The sequence below is a fragment of the Notothenia rossii genome (genome assembly GCF_949606895.1).
Source record: "Notothenia rossii genome assembly, chromosome: 4".
NCBI classification, from domain to species: domain Eukaryota; kingdom Metazoa; phylum Chordata; class Actinopteri; order Perciformes; family Nototheniidae; genus Notothenia; species Notothenia rossii.
Window position 1 is genome coordinate 14,430,092 of NC_136902.1, and position 20,798 is coordinate 14,450,889.

At 40.3% G+C, this 20,798-nt stretch overlaps 1 protein-coding gene across 3 annotated transcripts in view; it reads right to left on the minus strand.

The window, feature by feature from the left end:
* Positions 1-17,295, minus strand: part of LOC307037324 (nuclear receptor coactivator 3-like) — a 68,542-nt gene extending 51,247 nt beyond the window's left edge. Inside the window, exon 1 of one of the 3 annotated variants that reach the window (XM_079678113.1) lies at positions 17,079-17,295. The gene's annotated coding sequence lies outside the window, so the exon portion shown is untranslated. Of the gene's footprint in view, positions 1-815; positions 964-17,078 lie in introns of those variants that run through there. The other 2 variants (XM_079678110.1, XM_079678112.1) reach the window with 2 other exon arrangements.
* Between the last annotated feature and the right edge of the window lie 3,503 nt (positions 17,296-20,798).

Consider the following 20,798-nt stretch of genomic DNA (forward strand, 5'->3'; position numbering starts at 1 on the left):
CTGAACCCAAATCTTTCAAACTATCCAACGATGTAGATTTTGCCAAAAAGTACTTGGATCAAAACCCAGCTATCGACAGCCAAACAACAAGTAGAGAATGACTTATTCACTGAAATGTTTTCACAACCACCAGCAATTAAAACACCTTCAGCGTCTCAAGTAAACAGATCACCTTACATCTCTCTCTCTCTCTCCGCTGGTGTTCATCCATCTTTCTCTCAACACCTCATTCTCTCTTTTGCTAATTTTTTGACCAGTTCTCAGGGCAGACAGAGGAGCAGTTTGTTTTGTGGCAGTGTCAAATTCAGGTGAAGGATGGTGTTTAGTGAAGATGTAAGAGTGGTTATAAAACTGTTTTATCAACAAGTCTTTCCATCTTTCTCAGCTTTGTGCAAAGATTATTCAAATCCATGCAAGTTAAAACACAGATTTACTGAAGTTGTTGGTTTTATGTGTCCTTTAGAGGAAAACAAATATATTTAATCTATGTTAAAGTCTTGCAAGAATATACAGGTTTAGCCAATCTGGACATGCAAGAATGAACAGAATCATTTTCACATGATTAAGCTGCAAAAGTTTGTCAAATCCTTAATGAGGGAGATGCCTCAGTGTTTCCCCAGGGTTTGAGGTTACACTATAGGTAAACAGACTGTTTGAGAAACACTTTGATTCAACTATGTCAACAGGTTGCCAATTTATCTGCTGCTTGAAATCTCTTAACCCCCATGTAACAGTAAAACCAGAAACCTTTCTTTCGTGCAGGAGAAGAAAACTAACTCTGAAGCAGATGAATGTTTGTGAAAAAATCAACCTACCTCTGTACACTTAGCCAAGACCTCAATTAGTTTAGTTGGGAAATTCAAACTCTAAAAGCACTGAAAAACAAACACACCCTGCAAAGTGTTTGCCGAGAACCATAATGACACAGCAACAAGTTGCCCAACCCCTCCCCTTCACTCCTCCAACTATATTTCTGTTCTTTCGTGCAGCTGAAGTGTGTCAGGACAAAGGTTAAACTCAGAGCAGTCACAAATTAGTACCGACTAGTCAAGAATTGGATATATGTGGGTGTTTGTGTAATGTGGTGGCAAAAGCTCAAGTACAGTGATAGAATACATACAGCAGCAAAACAAAGTGTGAGATGATTTTTAGGTAAACTTTGTAACCACTTTGCTCTGGTTTTATACCCAGTCAAAACTTCTAACTGTGTTTAACTATTTCACATAATACAGCCATGTCAGGCAAAATTTGAGTTGACTCAAGGTGAGAGATAAACATTGACAGGAGTATAGTGTGTGCTACACGTGAGTGCTTGTGCAACGCAATACTTGCAGCAGTCTTCAATTAATATTAAAAATTCAAAGTTCAGTGATTTAAAATAAACGTTATCCCACATTTCTGTCCTGTTCTACACCTGAAGTCCACTCCTGTTTACAATGTTTCAAACCGTTAAAAGTATTACAATGTTTAGTACTTTTAAACAACTAATTTCTTACAAAGTTTTATCCTATCGTTACGGAAAGAGAATGTGTCATCAATACTTTTAGAGAGGCCTTACTTCAGGGAGGAGTAACTTGTTGGGGGGAAATGGAGACCCCTTTTTAACGAGTTGCTTGGTTTGGTTTAAATAGAGTTACTTAACAACAAAGGGATTATTTATCGATCACTGAAAGTGGTATTAAGCCATTTCCCTCCAATATTTCTCCTTGATAGTGGAGTCCTACAACTTAACCCAATAGATCAGAAACCCAGTTGAGTTCAGCTTTCAACCGCACACAGTCCTCAGAGATCGCTTCTCAATGTGAACCAGGTAACTTCACTTCGAGTTAATCACAAAGGAGGATATTATATCAAACAAATTGTCAAGTCTACTCCCAAGAATGGTATAATCCGGTCTACCACTGTGCAGCGTTTGCCAGCTGGAAACTCATACATCTTTTACTTAAATTCCTGGATAATATTTCATCTCTCACTGGTAAGGGTTTTTAATTTTTTATCGCAGTGCTATTTGGGGTCTGAACACCCGCTAAGCACACCTGGGCTCAGCGCTATGGGAACAGATCTCCAGATGGTACTCAAGAGTCAGATCATGTGAAAGAGTTTCCCAACATTATACAACACTTTGTTCTTTGCTAAACACCACTGACCAGAGCTAAAGGTCGTACTAGAAGTGTCCTCCAGGTAAATTATTAATGACTTGTTTTCTTTTCCTCCCTGTACCTCTCCTCCTCCTCCTCTCCCCTTTCTCTCGCTTTGATTGTTGTTTTTCCCTCTGGCTCGCTCTCATCCCCACCTTCTTTTTCTCCCTCCACTCCACTCTCTCTGTGTCCTCCCTCCCTCCTCTTCTTCTTTGTGTAAGTCTAGTGTGGAGATGGTGTTATTTTTAGCCCTGGTGAGATAGGGAGAAAGATCGTGCTGGGTTAACACATACTCTCCACAAGGCATTTACTGGAGGCCTGTCACTGACGTGTGAGAGAGGAACGGCTCTGAGTTGACACCAAGTGCGTGTGTGTGTGTGTGTGTGTGTGTGTGTGTGTGTGAGAGAGTGTTTGTGTGTTCCCACCATACATGTGTGTTTACTAATAACTCAAAGACCAAACTGAGCAGCTTTCATTACAGTAGACGGTAAAGTCCCTGGGATAATAGACATTCACCTTAGTTAAACTGATAAACAAAAGTGGGCAACAAAAATAACTGACAAAACCAAATTTCAGGAGGAATTATGAAATGATAATAGGTTAACATATTTTTGTGGCTGAAGATGAGACCGTGATTATGTGTCGAGATGGAGATTTTGCCCGCTGGATGAGACCTCTTCAGTGTGATTGGGGTTTAAAGGTTTTATCTCTAGCTTTGATTTTCAAGATCATCAGCCTTGTCTTTCACACATGCAATTTGCTTTCTGTAACACCTATGGCTGACAGAGTCTCTGAGGTTATACTGGTTGATGGTTCTTGGAGCAGCTCCGACAACATAGATTTAAGTAAAAATCTTCAACAGTGTTACTTATACATACAACATCTTCTTTTTGATGTGTTGGACTTGTGGATGTCATTCAGCTTAGCCACGTTTGCCAGTTTGTTAAGGGTGCATAGCATGGATGAAAGAGGGTGTTGACTTTTATTTTGCATCAGTCATTGGTGAATTTAGCAATTTCCCATTAAAGTTATGGGGTGAAAATTAAGGAGTTAACGAAAGGACATTCACATTGGGATCAGATAACACTACATCCTTTCAATGCTGCCATTACTCTTTGTTAATGATATGAATACATAATGGAATTTATACAACCCACACAATTACAGATTTGGCTTCAAGTCGAGTTGAGCTAGAAATGTAATCCGTACAAGCACGAAGCTGAGTCAGACAAAGGGCAAGGGAGGGGAATTGACTTTTTAACCAATAAAAAAACGGTATACTAGAATCAGATCAGAAAAAACACATATATACAAAATATACTTTGCATGCTTGAATTATGCTGTAAGCCCTCTTCCGTTTCCTAAGCATTACAATATATTGTGACAAGCAGATGTTACTGAAGTGTAAAAAAAAAAGTGAAGCAGCTGCTTTGGTCAGGGACACATTGGGTGATTTGCTGTGGTGTGGCATTTCATTCAAGTCCCAGTGACGCAGCATTTTGAGACCATTTCACTTCTTTAATTTGTTGTGCCTTTGTCAAAACAGGATATTGATGGAGCGGAGAGGAAATCCAATCTGATCCAACAGGAGATCTGTTACAGAGACTAAAATAGTTGTATTTATTGGAAGGGACAACAAAGTAATATTTCAAAAAATCCGGTTGAGGTATTTATTTTACTTCAAAACGTAATCATGCTCCTCAGTAAAAAAGGCCTGACCAAGAGTGACATTTTTCTTTTTCATTCACATCTACCCGAGAAGATTGTTAAGAATCCAAAGGGCTATGCCTATTTGTGGCGCAGTTTTCCAAAGAAGACTACGTAGTGTAGCAAATAGTTGGAGGGAAAGCATTTCCTTCATCACACTACAACTGAATCTAGCAGTAACGTCACCATCAGTCAATCAGTCTTCCATCCGTTGGGCTTGATACTCCATAAATATCACCAGCAGTCTTCTAGTCCTTCAGGCAAGCCGAGGCTGTTCACCTGACGGTTACCTGAGTGGGCAGCCGGTCCAACAGGAGATGATATTTCACCCAGTGCATCGGGTCTAACTGAGACACAGGAAAGTGAAGTAGAGTCTTAAAGGTCCCATGTCATGCTTTTCCGGTTATTACCCGTCCCCTTGTGTGTTATGAAGGTTTTTATACATGTAAAGGGAGTAGGGAGTACAACTCTAACACAGAAAAGCCCTCCCCAAAACGCCTCGTTGGAGATTTCAAATGTTCTTCCTGGGTACTCTGACATGTGAATACCCAGAGGCCACACCCTCTGCCAGCCTTTCATGAAACAAAGCTTCCCAAACCTTTCAGCGATTCATGCTGGATATGTACAGCATAGGGCACTGAAGAACGATGCTGTTCCTACTTTGTTTGGACCAGCGGGAGATTCGGGTACACAACCTGTAAGTATTCATTGTTGTTTGTGTATTTATGATGTTTAAAACAAACAAGGTATCTACCACGACTGTTTAAATGGGTAAACGTTTTTCGGGCTACTAGGTTGGGATCGCGGCGAAATGCTCTCCGCAGACCCATTCTCACAGCGTTATAAACCTTTTTCTTACTCAATATCAAGCCACACTTATTGTTTTTACTTCAGCTGTGAGTGTTTGTGTGTGCTCAGGATGAGTTTCGCTGTGTCTCTCTGTATCGTCGACGCGGAAGCCTGTCTGCTCCTCGCAGCAGATCGCAGCAACGAGCCTCGCAAACGTCCCGACCAATCAGAGCACACTGGCTCACAGGAGCTCCAACAAGCCGTTTAGGACAGAGAGTGAATACCGTTGAATAGTATACACATACTTTACAGAGATGATGTATGAGAAACCAATGTGAGTTTGGAAAATTGCACAGTATAAATCTATTTTAGTAGACCTCAACAATGGAATTATGATCAGTAGAAATGGCCATGACATGGGACCTTTAAGACAAGCAATGCTTTCTTTTTGGATAAAGTCAGATTTGCTGAACAACACCTACAAATACACAAACAACAGCTATAAACAAAAGCTCCCAAAAGAAGAACAAGGGAAGAACTGGAATATTTGTCTCACATTGCATTAAATCAATATGTAAATTCTGGCCCCTTTCTCTCTAAGGAGAGCATGCAGATGTCACTGCCTGTTTACTACGAATGGGATCTCACAAGACTAACAGATTCATTGTGAGGGAGCGAGGCGGTAGAAGAAAATGAGAAGGGTGGGGGTCAGAGAGGAAAAGCTGATTCAACCAAAGACGCTCCCTCCCCGCTGCCTGAGCTAAGGCCGATGAACGGAGGGCTTCTTCCCTCTTCAATGTTTTGCAGAACAAAGTAACTCTGATAGTCCCCAATTCACAACAACATAAGAAATTCAGCAGTTAGAGTAAAGCTCTGCATGTCATGTGCATGCTTTCAATATCTCCTTAGTCACATGTTTCACTGAGAAGTTTAAACGTCTCTTACCGAACAGTTTCGTTGGGTTAAAGGCATTGATATCACCTATTGAGCCACATTGGAATTAATCAATAGAGGGGGGCTGTAGAGAGTAGAGCTGAGAGAAAATCTATACATTAAGTTTCTTACCATTGGGCAAGAATAAATTGGTTACCAGAACTAAAAATGTTAGCCGGATTAGTTCTTTATTTCTGTGGTAATGTGACTCACTGTGGAGGCTCTAGTATTTTGTCATTTGAATATAAGTATTTACTGGCCATGTATAAATTGTATGATAAAAAACGTTCTCTATTGAAGAATCCAGGTTGAAGGCGATAGTATAAGAGTTGCTATTACTGTGTTCATGTAAACCTGTAATAAGCATGGCTATTCACACAGTAATATGTCTGGGAGATCATGTAGAACTGTTTATATGGTGAACAAATATAAACAAATGCTGTTAAAACAAAGGTTGTAATCTTCAAAACTTAAAAAATGTTGACTGATGGCTTGGTGTCTTTTTTGTTGTGTGACTTTATAAGATACTCCAAAAACCAACAGAAACTTTGGGGGGGGGAAAAGTAAAAAGTCTTGCGACATGAAATCATCTTTCTACTTTCCCAAATCTCCGTTATTATTGAACCCTCATGTTTCAGGCATATTCTAAATGGCTTGCCGGCTTGGCTCGAGGATGGTTTAATTGATAATGCATGTTAAAATCCTTTTTATTGTTGTGTTGTTTTCAGTGGATCACAGGAAGACCAGCGACCACTTTGTGGAAGCTAATGGCGATGGAAATAAAGTAGGGATTGCTAATGTTGTTATTCCTTATGCAAGGTGCTGTTGTGTACAGTGTGTTGGGAGGTACGAATAAAAAAGGCTCTGACATAACAGCGCCAAAAGTGTGACCTCAGGGAGGAGCAGCCAATCAGCGAAGCGCGCTCAGCCCGGCCCGCTACTCCGCACCAAGGTGACGAGGTGGGGGTAGCAGACCTTGGAGTGCTCTCTCCTATCCTGAGATGAGTGATGCTGCTGCTAGTGACACCGGAGAGCCTGGTGAATGAAGATGGTGGTTTGTATAAATGTGTGTGTGTGGCCGCGGAAGAGTGATATAGGAGGTGTGGCGGCTGAGGGGACGGCAGGTTGGGAGGGAGTTAAGTTGAGGAGGTGGTCACGTAACGGCCAGGTTCAGACAGAGTTGAAGCCACTTGCTGGCTTTTCTGCAGCTGGTAACATTTACCTCAACTCCTACCCCATAAATGTTTGTGTGAGGGTGTGTATGTGTGTGCAAGGGCAACTTAAGGAGCTCTAAAACACATAAACTAGGTCTGAGTTTTTACAATGGAAAATAAGTTGAAAAAACAGTACTCTCTTTCTTAGACACACACACACAAACACCCTCTGAGGACCCCTTTAATAAGCATCTACTACCTTACAGAAACGTGAAACGTTCTCCCTCCTCTCCCTAGAATCCAGCTCTGTTCAGCTCAGGGTTTACAAAAAGGTGACAGATTGTGTTTTTCTTACTCTCTTTTAAACAACGGCACACACATCGGCCCTAAACGATCACATCACTGACCACAAAAAGCGACATGATTCTTGACTGTTCTCCCTGGTTTGTGAAAATCCTGCTGAACTCTGTGTGCACCCTACGAAGAACAAAAAGAGAAACACGGAGAGAGAAAATCACCCTCCATGTTAGGCACTAGCACATGTTGCCTTTACACAATATCATAGCAGATCAGTGGTCTTCTGATTTCTCCCATTCATGTGCAGAGCAGCAATGCGAGGGAGATTTATAACACTGATCTGTCTGATTTCCAATGTTAAAACATAAAAGTAAAAATGATTAAGAGACAAATGTGGTTATTTATGTTACGCTGAATTCAAAAAGTTTAAATCCCACTAAGAGAATTACAGCTTGGACAACAAATATGTAGTACCAAATTCTCACATTGTCATAGCTTATAGCCAAGAATGCTGTTCCAATACTGTTATTATCCGGATAAGGAACATCTTAAATCACATTAAGAGTTGTATCTGTGTTACAACATATGATTCGATTTGGCACAACTCAATGAAGATGTCTCTGCTTTCATGCTTGCAGCGTCACTGGATGGCATTGCCACAGCTTTGGCTGCAATATCACAACAACTATTGGATACATTTCCATGACATTTTGCACAGACATTCATGATCCCCTGAGGATAAAAAACATTGACTCGAAATCCCCTGGCTTCTGTTCTACCGCAATCATGACATGGACATTTGAAGGTTTTAAGTGGGACGGTTAATCAACTACTAGACGGTTTGCTGTGAAAATTGGTTTGAGATGTATTTCATTGTAATTACTTTGGTGAACTTGTGACTCCTTCATCTCAACTCTTTATGACCAAAACTATTCACATTGCCGTCAGCCTCAACTCCAGTTTGTGTTTAACGCTAATTAGCTGATGTTGGCATATCACGCTAAGCTAAGACTCTGCACAAAGTAAACATTATACCTGCATTGCTTCAGCATGTTAGCATCGTCACTGTGAGCAAGTTGCCAGTCTTGTTTACGGAGCTACAATTTTACAATTCATTTGGATTTTATTTGACCTAATTTTGCAAAGTGTAACATGAAATGTACTGGGGTCTTTAAGGTACATTGTAACGAGTCCAGTCACTGCTGGAAAACATTCAGCAGAGCCCAGAGGAGAGGAGAGGAGGGGAGAGTGGAGAGGAGAGGAGAGGAAAGGAGAGGAAAGAAGAGGAGGAGTGGAAATGAGAGGAGAGGAGGTGGAAGAAGCCCCAGGTAGCCTCACAGCAATGCACCATTAGAGAAAGGAAAACACAAAGCCAAGCTCTGCTGCGCGTTTCTTCTCCAGACACAGTATCCCTCTCTCTCCCACTGACCAGCTAAATATTTTATCAGCTGGCAAAAGAACCTACAAGCCCCAAGGCCAGGGGTTCTTTTTTGTTTGTTTCTTTATTGAAGAAGGTAAGTGTGTGTATGTATTTCTATGTCTGTGTGTGTGTTGGGGGGTGGGGGGCTGAGTTTGTTCACCGAGCACTACGTCACAGAAGAGCTTTTGATTGGTCACTTTGAAGTCGTTTTTTCTCTTGCTCTCTCTCTGTGTGCATCCTATGTGCAGCACGCTGCTCGGTTCAGAGCTGGATGAACGACCTTGAGCAGGCGCACAGGGCTGTGTTGCCATGGCAACGAAGCCTCGCGCAACCAGTAACAGCTGGATGCAACAGCACTCCCTGAATTTTAGCGGGAGTCGCCACGTTAATAAAACGACTCTCCACGTCTCCTCCCCCCTCCTCACTATCTACCCCCTCCTTCATCTCAGTCTCTCTCTCACACACAGACACATATTTACCTGTAGCAACACAAAAGAAAGCTGTGGTTGAACAAAGACAATATGTTTGATATTAACGCAGGAACTTGTTTAGCTAAAGTGCCATGATTCAGAAGAACATAAAAGACCTGGGCACCAGCTAGCAGCACACCGCGGGAAAAATAAATAAACTGTGAAGAAAGCACGAACTAGAGGAGAACAAGACGGAAATCAAGAATGAACCACAAGTGACAAAACAAAATGTAGAAATGGGAGAAACGCACTGAGATGGGCACTTGACATTCCTCTCACAAAGGAAAAAGCTCTCCGACAAATAAAGCAGCAGAGGACATGAGCTGCACCGAGGCATTGTGGGGAAAGAAAGGAAACAGAAACCGAGGAATCACAGGAGACAGTTGTTCTGACGGTGCACCCGCTCATTCCTCTAACTCTGTTTGATATTTAGTTATTCCATTATCTCAGGAAAATATAATTAACTACTACCCAGCTCCTTAACTTTAGACAAACAAAATATTAACCCAAATATAATTGTCGACTGAAACAACAACACAAAGATCTGGAGCAGCAGAAAACAGTGGGAGTAATTACTCACACTTAGACTCTTAGATTAATTTCAGACCAAAGCAACGACATGACCCGTGTTTGCTTTATTCTGAACGGGTCAGCGCCTGTAAAGTGACCTAGTTTCACAGCTCACTCGAGACCAGTGTTTAACGAAGGCCTGACATGAGCAGGATATACATATTAACTCAATAAAATGTAACAGTTATACATTTAAAGTATTCTCTTTGTTCTCAATTAATCTGTAAAGAGAAAAGATAAATGGTAAAAAAAGAGGGGTCAAAGATGATGTATACATTTCTTGTTTTGTCTGACTAGCAGATTAAAATTTAAAGATATTTAATTTATAATAATAAAAAGCTTTTCCGACGCTGGGGAACATATTGGAATTGTTTGCAGGATTAACTGGACAATTACATTTATTTTTTGATTTATTTCACATATATAGCTTAATGGATAAACTTTCTCGAGTCGGCTTATTTTGGTCAGACACTTTTCATGTGAAACATGGCTGTTTGCTGATTGGTTGGTTAAACCCCTGTCATTGGTTGCTGTAGCTGTTGTCATTTCTTATACCTTAATTAAAAAGTGCAATGCAATTAATTTAGGCCGTCTAAATATGTGTCATGTTGGATGATTCATTAACCAGTTAAGCCCAAAGCCTGTTTTTCAGGCCTCAGGCTCGAAAATGACATTCCGAGAACAAATGACTATATCTTCACTTCTAAAAGGGGTAAATTAATAATCTTTTCTCTCAAAGCAATGATAAACCTGTGAGTTGGATGTAGAAAATTCAGAATCAATACAGATTTTTTTTTATTTTAAAGTAAATTCAGATTGAACATAGTAAAAAAATTTAAATTATAGTGTCCGTCCAAAATGAAAATATTACTTATAGTGAAAATCACCCTTGAATGATGGGATCGGAGACTAACAACTTAAGGAATCCAAACTATAACATAATAAGTACCCTGTATCATGATTTATGCAAAACAAGTGACATTTGACCTTTTTAAGAGAGATTTAGAAAAAATAAACACTTCTGGGGTCATTTGGGTGCATTTTCCATATCTCTGGCCCCCCTTCGGTCGATTTTGATGATTGACACTTCTTTTTAACCTTTAGAGCCAATAGAATCGAGGGGAAGTTCCTAAAATCCATCTAAACATTACCCATTGGTGAATGAGTGATGCGAAGCCAGAATGCCCAAAACCGGAAGCTGTCATACACTCGTAGTAGCTAATATGAAATCTCCGTTATTGACATAAATATGAAGATGGATTATCAGTGATCATTTCAAAGTGACACAGACACATTGGATTAACCTTCAGCAGCGTTTTAAAGCCATTGAACACAACTTTTGATCAGGAAACAGCAACGGTAAGACTTATTTTCCGTTTTGGTCCCGTAAAGCTACGTTGTGTGTTGTCTGGGTTTGCTTCCCCTGCCGCGAGTTTTGGTCGCTCAGTGATGATACTTATACCTAGGGATGGGTATCGTTAGGAGTTTATCGATACCGCTTATCGATACCGGTATTTTTTCGATACTCTTATCGATACTTTTCAATAATTTGGTGCTCAAAATGATAGACATGATTACAAGATGTGAAGATTAAACAACAGTCATTTTGTTGTAATTTATTATTTAATGTAACTTTTTCAATGTCATACCAAGCAGGTATGAGTGTGTTTGACAGTGTGTCTCTGGAAGGAGGGCGGTAATTAGGGGCAGTTCATAAATCCATGTAAACATGACGCTGCGTGCGCACCTCTTAAACCGGAAGCTCCGATCGGCTAACCATTATAATCCGTTTATTGCGTTTATTATTTATAATTGTAATGATGGATTATCAGTAATCATTTTAAAGTTACACAGAGACATTGGATTAACCGTTTTTATGGTAAAATGACGTAGAAAAGATCGCTTTTGCCAGTTATGTGTTAAATTAACCCCGTTAGCCCGTTTTGCTAAGTGTTGATTTAGACTCTTGGTGTTGGACTTCTGTTCCGTGTAGGTAAAATGGTTCATATCGTCTGTTAGCTGAGTTTTTCCCGTTTAGTGGGTATGCATCATTAATAGATTGTTAAATGTTAAGAAGCCCTGAGACGCTGTTTCTAGCAAGATGTTGCGTCGGCCCCTGCTATGGTCTGCCCCCGGGAGTCTCACAATAATAAGAGCGCTGTTAGTAGAGATGATGAGTGGCATTCACAGTGGCAAATCAGAATGGTACTCAAACCGGATACGTCACACGGGATGAGGGTTCCCAACCAACCAGAATTGTTTAAACTAAGGAAGTAGCGTAATTCATATACCGATAGCAGCACCGTTTGTCCAGCGGCTTAACGGTATACCAATACCGTCCAATCAGGTACCGGTACTGACTTAGTACCGGTTCTCGATACACATCCCTACATATACCCCTAGAATCTGTGGAATCTCAGCTTGCTAGCTGATATCTTGTTTGTGCAGATCCGGTAAGTAAAAAGGTATCTCTACCGTGAGTTCTGTGCTAAGTGCGTTAGCATTATATTTGCTCAGGGCTAATTCAGAGGCTTGGTATGACCCTTGTGTTTCGTTTAGCTAAAAATGTTTAATATTGTCTGATAGCTGAGTTTCTTCCAGTTAAGTGGGTATGACACATTCATAGTTTGTTAAAGGTCCCATGTCATGCTTTTACGGTTATTACCCATCCCCTTGTGTGTTATGAAGGTTTTTATGCATGTAAACGGTCTGCAAAGTCACAAACCCTCAAAGTACACCCTGTAGTAGTGATTAAAACTCTAACACAGACAATACCTTTCTATGCTGCCCCAGAAGAGAGATTTCTCTTTTTCTTCCTGGGTACAGTGACGTGACCATACCCAAATGGACCAATCCGTGGAGCTCTTCCTCTTCTTTTTCCTGGTGGTGATGTATATGAAGCACAAATTATAACAATCGAAGTGCAGTGCCAGAAGCGGTGTAAATGTGCATCTCATCCCGAATAAACACAATGTTTATGTCCTTATATTATTCGTACTATATCAGACTTAAATACAACACAACCCGTAACTTCCATTTTACAAGAAAGTCTTTCATAATTCAATTTTTGGTGATATTCCTCTCGTTAAATGTCTCACTTCATTTTTCTTCACATTGCATAAACCAATAAAAATGCAAATCAGAGCAGAGACCCTTTATTTAAGCCTTTAGTCAATGTTTTTCATCCTTAATAACTGTTTGGTTAGCCACTTAAGTGTCATGTCTCTGCTAGTGCATCGGTGACAGAGGAGAAATGACTCAATCCCTCTAAGATTTTTTTAAATGTTACTTTTCTAATTATCCTTTAGGGCACTGCTTACCTTTCACACATAAATTATGACTTAGGTTTTCCTGGTTGTTGGGGTAAGTAGGTTGGGTTTGTTTTGGTTTTATAGTGGAGCTTTACCCCTTGACCTGGAGAAAAAATGCTATTAAAACATGAGGGGAGAAAAAAAATATGAACAAATGTCACATTAAACTAAACAACAATAGCAAAAATGGGTCAAATGACTATGTAAGTTTGAAAGGGGGTGCTTTTAGAGGACAAACCCACAGTTAGCACCTTTTAATTTGTTTTTGGAGCCAAAATGTTCACAGGTAAATGCTCTGATGAACTGACAGACCGCTATCTGCCTGGATAAAAGTCAGACTAGCTGGGTACCACATAGCGCAGCATTTAGCATGTATAGAGCCAGATATTATCTTACCGAGTTCATGAAGAACTTAAACAGAGCTAAAAAGCAGAGATAAAATGTGACTTATGCCATCAGGTGGGGATAAACATTACAACAAATAAAATGCTACTGTTGCTCCAAATCTGCTGTTTTTCAAAAAGGCAACTATTGGCAATATGTTGGCCACATCAACTTTGTAAAGCTGTTCACACTTTTTTTATGACTTCTCTGTGGACTACAAATACCTTGCAAGGAAATCAGCGTGTCACCAACATTTCGTCTCGACTCATGAAAGCACGGGCCCCATTGACTCCAACAAACACAGCATGCACACCACTACTGACAACTTAACAGCAAAGAAAGAAAGTTACATTGGTTTTATCAAAAGTATAAATCCTATTTTTTTTCAGTTTATCTATGTAAAATACTAATGAGTGCACCTAATGGAGCAAGGGATATGGGGAAGTAATTAAGACCATCTTTAACACTTGAGGATAGATTCTCATTTCTAATGTTAAACAAATACAAATTATAGCTTTTAAAAAGGCGCTCTGTGAAGGGCTTTCATTGACAGTGAAGAGTAGCCTTGAGAGGAGCCAGGAAGTGCGTTTCTTTTTTTAAACGGGATGTGGGTAGTATTTCTGGTTTCAAACTGTTAGCTGTACGATTAAATAGAGCTCATTTGGGTGTCAAAGCTAAAGCCAACTCATAAATCCTCTGCCTATCTTCAATTCATTATCAGGAGAGCAGCAGCAAAAAGTGTCTCTTGATAACTTTGCAGGAGGGACTGCTGGCTCTGTGGTTTCTGGCTCCAGGGAAGAGCCATAAATGTTGGTAGATAATGACTTGACATATGCAACATCATACCAGTGACATATTAGAATGGTCTGAATGTGTTCCCTTTAAGCTGATGGGTTGACACATTGATCATTGTTTTCAAGGCAAAGACAACAAGTTGAAACCTTTTTCAAGATCAGCACATCCACTGTGGTCAGTGTGTCATTCTCGTTATCAAAAGAAAAACAATTTTCTTGGTATAGATTTTAAAACTCAAATGCCATATTGTAAATAAACAGAAGAGATCTCTAGCTTATGTCACTTTGGACAAACCAAGTAAAACAGCATAAAGTCAGGTAAAGGGGAGATTTGCCCTGACTGGAGTTGGAGAGTAGGACTAAATCTAGTGAGATTTAAAAAAAAATAAAAAATAAGACCCCTCCTCCACAGAGTGAAATCAATGAAAGATGGTGAAGACTAATTCCTGTTTAACACATCCCACATGAGAGAGGGGCCCTGACAACAATACAACAACATTTATGCATACTTGACTGCAGTTGGGGGAAATTCAAGATTCAAAGGTTTATTGTCATAACATATACAAAACTACGGTGTAATTATGTAATGTATTAAAAACGTAGATCGCCGGTCACTCAACAGTGCAAAATGGACTGGGACTCAGGGGACAACGAGAGAGAGACATACTGCAAAGAGAATGTGGTCCGATTGAGCAAAAAATCGTCCTGAGTTCACTTTAGAGGCGAGACAGAAAAAGAGATACAAGAAAAGAATGGCAGGTAAAATTCCAGCACGGGGCTCCACCTGAGCCCCCTCCTCCTCTACACACAGACACACACACTCAGAGCTTCCCAGGCTGGTGTGTGGTGTCCTCCCCCTCGCTCAGCCTCGTGAGCCCTGCCCCCAGTGCCTGACCCAGGCACCAGCATCCCATGCTAACCTCTGTCCCATTTTTCCCATTCAGCAAACATCAAGCATCACTGTCACCCTCTTCCTCCTCGTATTCCTCCCACCATTCGCTCAGCGAAGAAGACCCCTCCCCAGTTTATGTTCCCCTCAGCTCCTTGTTTGCAGGTTGTCGACGTGTGTCGGCCTGCACGTGTGCAGAGAATCGGGCCACAGAGTTGACTGTAAATCTGTCAGTTGCCATGGAATGAAACGGGTCCTCTCATCGCCACACCCCTCCACACGGGCACAGACAGACATTCAGCCCTGGAGCTGAGACGTTTAGCCGTATTAACATTAAGTCGATCAACAGAAAAGGAATGCCTTATAATTTTGATAATCAATTCAGTGTTTAATCCAATAACTAGCAGCAGCTGGTTAGATCTTCGCTCAAGAGTTGACAAATAAAAACATTTATTGAAAGAAGAAAGTACGACAAAACCTAATATTGTGTGACAAAATGTTGTAATAATGAAGACAGCAGTCAAATAAAAAGAGTATGCAATAGAGAAATAAATCTGGGGGTAGATTGTTCTTGCATTGGTGAATTTGGCTCAGTACCAATTTGGGTTGGGGTTGTAAACCTTTTGGAAGAAAATAGAACAGTGGTTATTTTGGGTTGAGTGTCGTTTTTTGGAAAGATGGTCCTTGAGATTAATCAATCAAAAACTCAGACAACTTTCTAATCCCTCATTCAATACAAATATTTATTATCAGATTAAATGGGTAGTTGTGATCACATACAAAGACATACATGTATTTAGTTTTATATTTAGATACATTTTACATCACAGCTGAACACTAGTAAAAATAAACATAACTTGCTGCTTTCTTTGATTGATATCACAGTAAACAGAATAACGTTTTAGACTGTTGCTAAGAAAAAACAGGACCACGTGCATGGATAGTGTATTGGTAAAACCATGAATTAAAATAAAAACAATCAACAAATAAAGACTCATTGGTAATAATAAAACAAAATCCTTGGCTGCAGCTACAAAGCAAACATATTTAAATGTAGACACTAACCTCAACCTCACATCCCTCACCTGTCCACACACTGACACACAAAACCATCGCTTCCATTCAACTACTGTTTACACACTGAAGAGCAGACTGCTATTATCCATTGCGAGCAGGTATTGTAGTAGGGCTCTTGTGTCATATTCAAGGACATGGTGCTTTCCATGCACACACACACAAACACGCGCACACAGGCTGGCGTTTCAGGGATCAAACCGTGGACCTTCAGGGTTACAGTACATGTAAATGCACATGGCCACGATGCTGCCCCCTGCAGAACTACAGTGAGACACATTATCAAGGATGAAGCAGATGACAGGATGGTGTATATGAAGGAGACTTAAGAGCGAATAACAGGAGCACAGCGACCATTCACTCTTTAACCTCACACATTTATAGGCAATGCGTGCCCCATTCAGTGCATCGACTTGCACACTGGAGACATACAGTAGAGTCGTTTCACTTTTTATCGCTCAGCAGTCAGGACCCGGGCAGGCTGACTGACAGACTGACAGTCAGCATCGGCAGCCTTTTCCCGGATGGCATGTTTCTAACCACAAAACCACGAAAATACGCCAGTGACCTTTTTATGACACACACAGTAGAATATGTCTGCATGCACTTGATCAACAAACATATCGGTGCAAATGTCTTCATGCTGCGACAGCGTCAGGCTCAGCTGTTGTACAGTTTCCTACCCACTACCGCGGACAGGCTGCGATAGAAATAGTTTACTATCCCCAGGTCTGTGTGCGGTTAAGCGTGAGGTTACGAGTGTTTAAGTCTGTGTGCTCTCCCCCAAAACTTCCCGATGCTCTGTATCTTTTTGGAAACACTTCAAGTTTGTGCGTAAAACTGGCCAGCTTTGCGTGATCAAGTTAAGTTCTTAAAAAATCTGACCCGTTTTGCAGCATAAAGCCGAGAAACAAACATGACACATGGCTAGCACTTCATCACCGCCATGAAACAGGTTAGTAAATCTTCGCTGTCATGAACCAAATGACCATGCACTGTGCCCTCCGTGCCGTATCGATGCCAATATTGTGTGTGCACTGACGCTGAGAGCAGTAACTAGTACATTTCCGTCCTCTATCGAAATGCAAACGAAATTCAAAGTCCCGGTGAATTAGCTGAATGATAGCAAACACGCTGCATGAGCTTACCTTGTGGACGTATCGCTCTACCGGGTCGATAATGTCTTCTTTACACCATTAACTCTCCGCCATCTTCGGCACTGTTTGTTTAAATGGGAAACACTCCCGAAGCCCAAGAAGCCAGTTCTGTAAGTTGAGGTGTCGAGGTGGATTCTGGGTAAAGTAGTTCGTTCCAGTGGAGCGCCTTGCTTCCGGCTGCTTCGTCCGACCCGGAAACGGACTACAGGCGGGCTCCACCACCACAGGGGGCGGAGGTGGTGAAGGTAGGTGGAGGTGGGGAAACCGGCTGTCGAGCAGCCTACAGACGGATGTCAGCGGCGATAGCGGAGCGGAGAGAGATGACACGGTGTGTATTTTCTGTCAAATTAACAGCAAACATAAAAATGTTATCTTCACGGCAGACTTTGCACACAAAAAAGAGCAAAACATGTTAGGCTTGCAGGGGGAGACAGAAGTAGTAGAAGAGACAGCCTTGAAAAAACTTGAGAGGAAATTAGGACGCGAAGGTTTTATCCTTATCTAATGATAACGATGAGTTGGTCCACTTGGATAAATAAAAGTCTTGTTAATGCGCCAGCAGGATTAGTTCCAAGACTTTAAAGGAAAATATCAGCAGTCCAATTCACTATTTATATATATATAAATATAAATCTTACACTTTAAATCTGCAATCAAATAGTTATTATCGTTACAGATGAATCTGCCTATTAATGTCTAGATTCATTTATCTATAGTTTTGGTCTATAAAATATCAAGTCCAAGTAACCCACAAATATTCAGGTTAATATGATATATATAAAAAACAGAGGCAGGAAACCTCAATATTTCAGAGGCTGAAAAAAGCATTTTTGTTTGAAAAAATATTTACTTTAATGTTATGGATTATGCAGATGATGTAGACGTGTGAGCAATGTTATGTCAACAGTAAGAGACATCATATTTTGGTCTTCAGCTGATTCACTTAATAACAGAATTCTCAATACAAATAACAATAACCAGTTAATATGACACATGTGAATACAATTACAAATACATCTTAATTGTAGCGCTATAGTCAAATAAATTGGGGGAAATTTCATAATATTATGTTCATCATTTTTCTGTCAAATATCAGGTTTTCCATCTTCATGAATGCTAAAATGTCCCTTTACATCCTACAGCCCTTTTTTTCACAGTAGCCAGCTTTGTGTGAACTGGGTTTGTTTGACTGGAGGGACTGTGGCTCTTCAGGCCGCCTATCTCTTATAGATGAGGCCCATATGTGGGCTCCATATGTGAGCTGGCAGGGTCAGCGTGGAGCAGTGACGTCTGCGCCGGGTGGCCTATGAACTGGGACACGTCGGCACAGCGCCCCAACTGCTGCCAAGACATACAAGGCAGGAATGATAGCATCAAAAATCTGTCTCTATGGTGATGAGTGGCGGACAGGAGCACAGATATGCACACACACACACACACACACACACACACACACACACACACACACACACACACACACACACACACACACACACACACACACACACACACACACACACACACACACACACACACACACACACACACACACACACACACACACACACACACACACACACACACACACACTCCTGTTGTGTCAGTGACAGTGGGAATGAAAGAAGATGAGAACAGGAAGGTGAGAGAGAAGTGAGACAAGATGATGAGATAGTCGAGTTTAGTTTAAGGCAGTTTCAGACGACGCAGAGACAAGATCACAGATAATGATAAATGGTGCCTATTGCCTGAAGAGAAGGGTAGCTGGAAAAACACATAGGTGTTAAAGAAACATAAAGTATGAAAAGGAGAGAGAAGAAACAAGAGTTGTGTGATGAAGGAGAGGAAGTGTTGTAGCTTAAAGGAACATGGAGGGAGTGAAAATAAGGTACATTTTTAACAGTTTGACATGGAAAGACATGGAGGGAGGTGTACAACACGGGGAATAATGTAAGAGAGTACGAAGATGTTGAAATAGGGTTTGCAGAGAAGGCTTATGGCAATTAGCCTCATGGGTCAAAGATAATTCATCAGGCAAAACTAAGAGAAGCGCTAAGGAGAAGAAAATGTGATTAGAATATTACTCAGAGATAAATGTTAATGCTCTTGGAAAGCTAAGATCTCAATAGTAAGATCCTTCAAATTAAAGTAACTAATATTTCTCAGAAAAGACAGAGGTTGTGTGAAATAACATTACTTGAAAAGTTTTTTCACAATGTAAAACTTTTCTGCATGTCATACGCCAAGAAGACAGCTGCTCATTTTCACAAAAACATCAGATCAAGCCTGTGCACTTTTCTGTAATACATTGACACACTGAGGAACATACAAGAGAATTGCTCAGCAAAGAAACATAGTATAAAATGGAAAAATGTACAAAAGAAATATGAACAAATATTATATGTACATTGTAATCTATGTAATTATATGTACATTGTAATCTATGTAATTATATGTACATTGTAATCTATGTAATTATATGTACATTGTAATCTATGTAATGCACACATTTTGACAGTGGAATGTGCATAAGACAGCATAGAGGATCGTATAATTGAAAAGTACAAGGACTGTATGAAAGTTAGGTGATTACTTGCTCAATGTGAATGCCTGAGGCTAAAGTGACACGTGCCGACTCCATAGCAAAAGCCTTCTCTAACTCAGACTGCAACATCCTGCACAGTGTCATGTTATGGTTCAGTTATAGGCAGCATGACTAACCACACTATAAAGGGTCTTTGAAAATTACATGCAAAAATTCTTAAGAAGAACATCCTGAGTAAATGTGCGTTAATGTAACGCTTATGTAAGTATAGGTTTCCTTCAACATTAGCTACAATTTTCTATACCGATCATTTATTTTGTTATTTATCTATACATTGGCTCGATTGGCTTCTAAACCTTGGAAAAAATACTATTTTATACTATTATAGTAATAACTATTTGTTTTAATGGTTAAAGCATAAACCACCGGCATGCTCCTGTAACATCAGGTATTCTTTGGTTATTGTTATTATACTTACAACATACTATCTGACAAATAATTCCTTCAGGCCTTTGCTTACAAATAATAGCATCTGAAAATATTGTTTTGAAATATTAACAGCTTTTAAGAATATCTGCAAGCATTTTTCTTAAATGGCTTTGCAGCGATTGCATTTTGGAGTGAAACCCTTTTTAAGTCGAACAGTGGAGAATTGTTTTGATATACCCAGCTAGCTTTAGGTTGCAGTTCCACTCTATTTAAATCCACATTATTATGGTACTTATTGTCCATTATTTGGAAAATTCCATAGTGTGGCCTGAGGCTGAAAGAAAAGAGGAAATGGCAGAAAATGAAATGTAATGTGAAGAAACACAGGCACGCACACACAAATCCTACAGTCACCTAACCAGCATCAAACTCACTTCACAATTGTACTTGACCGTAATGCTTAAAGATACTCTTACTGCCTAATATCAATCTGTTATGGTTGTTAATAGTGTGGCCAGCAGATGATTTGGTTTTATTTACCAGCATGCAATTTATTGTTGAGACAGAATTAGGGGACTGCAGAGAGAGTTGTGGGAAGGTGAGAGGAAGAGGGAAGCTTCTTAAAATTCCAAACAGGTAGGAACGAGGCTTCAGGAGGGTAGTGAAACCGCACACACACATACACATGCACGCACACACACAGATTTGAGACATGGGGAGAGAAAGGAGGCAAACCATAT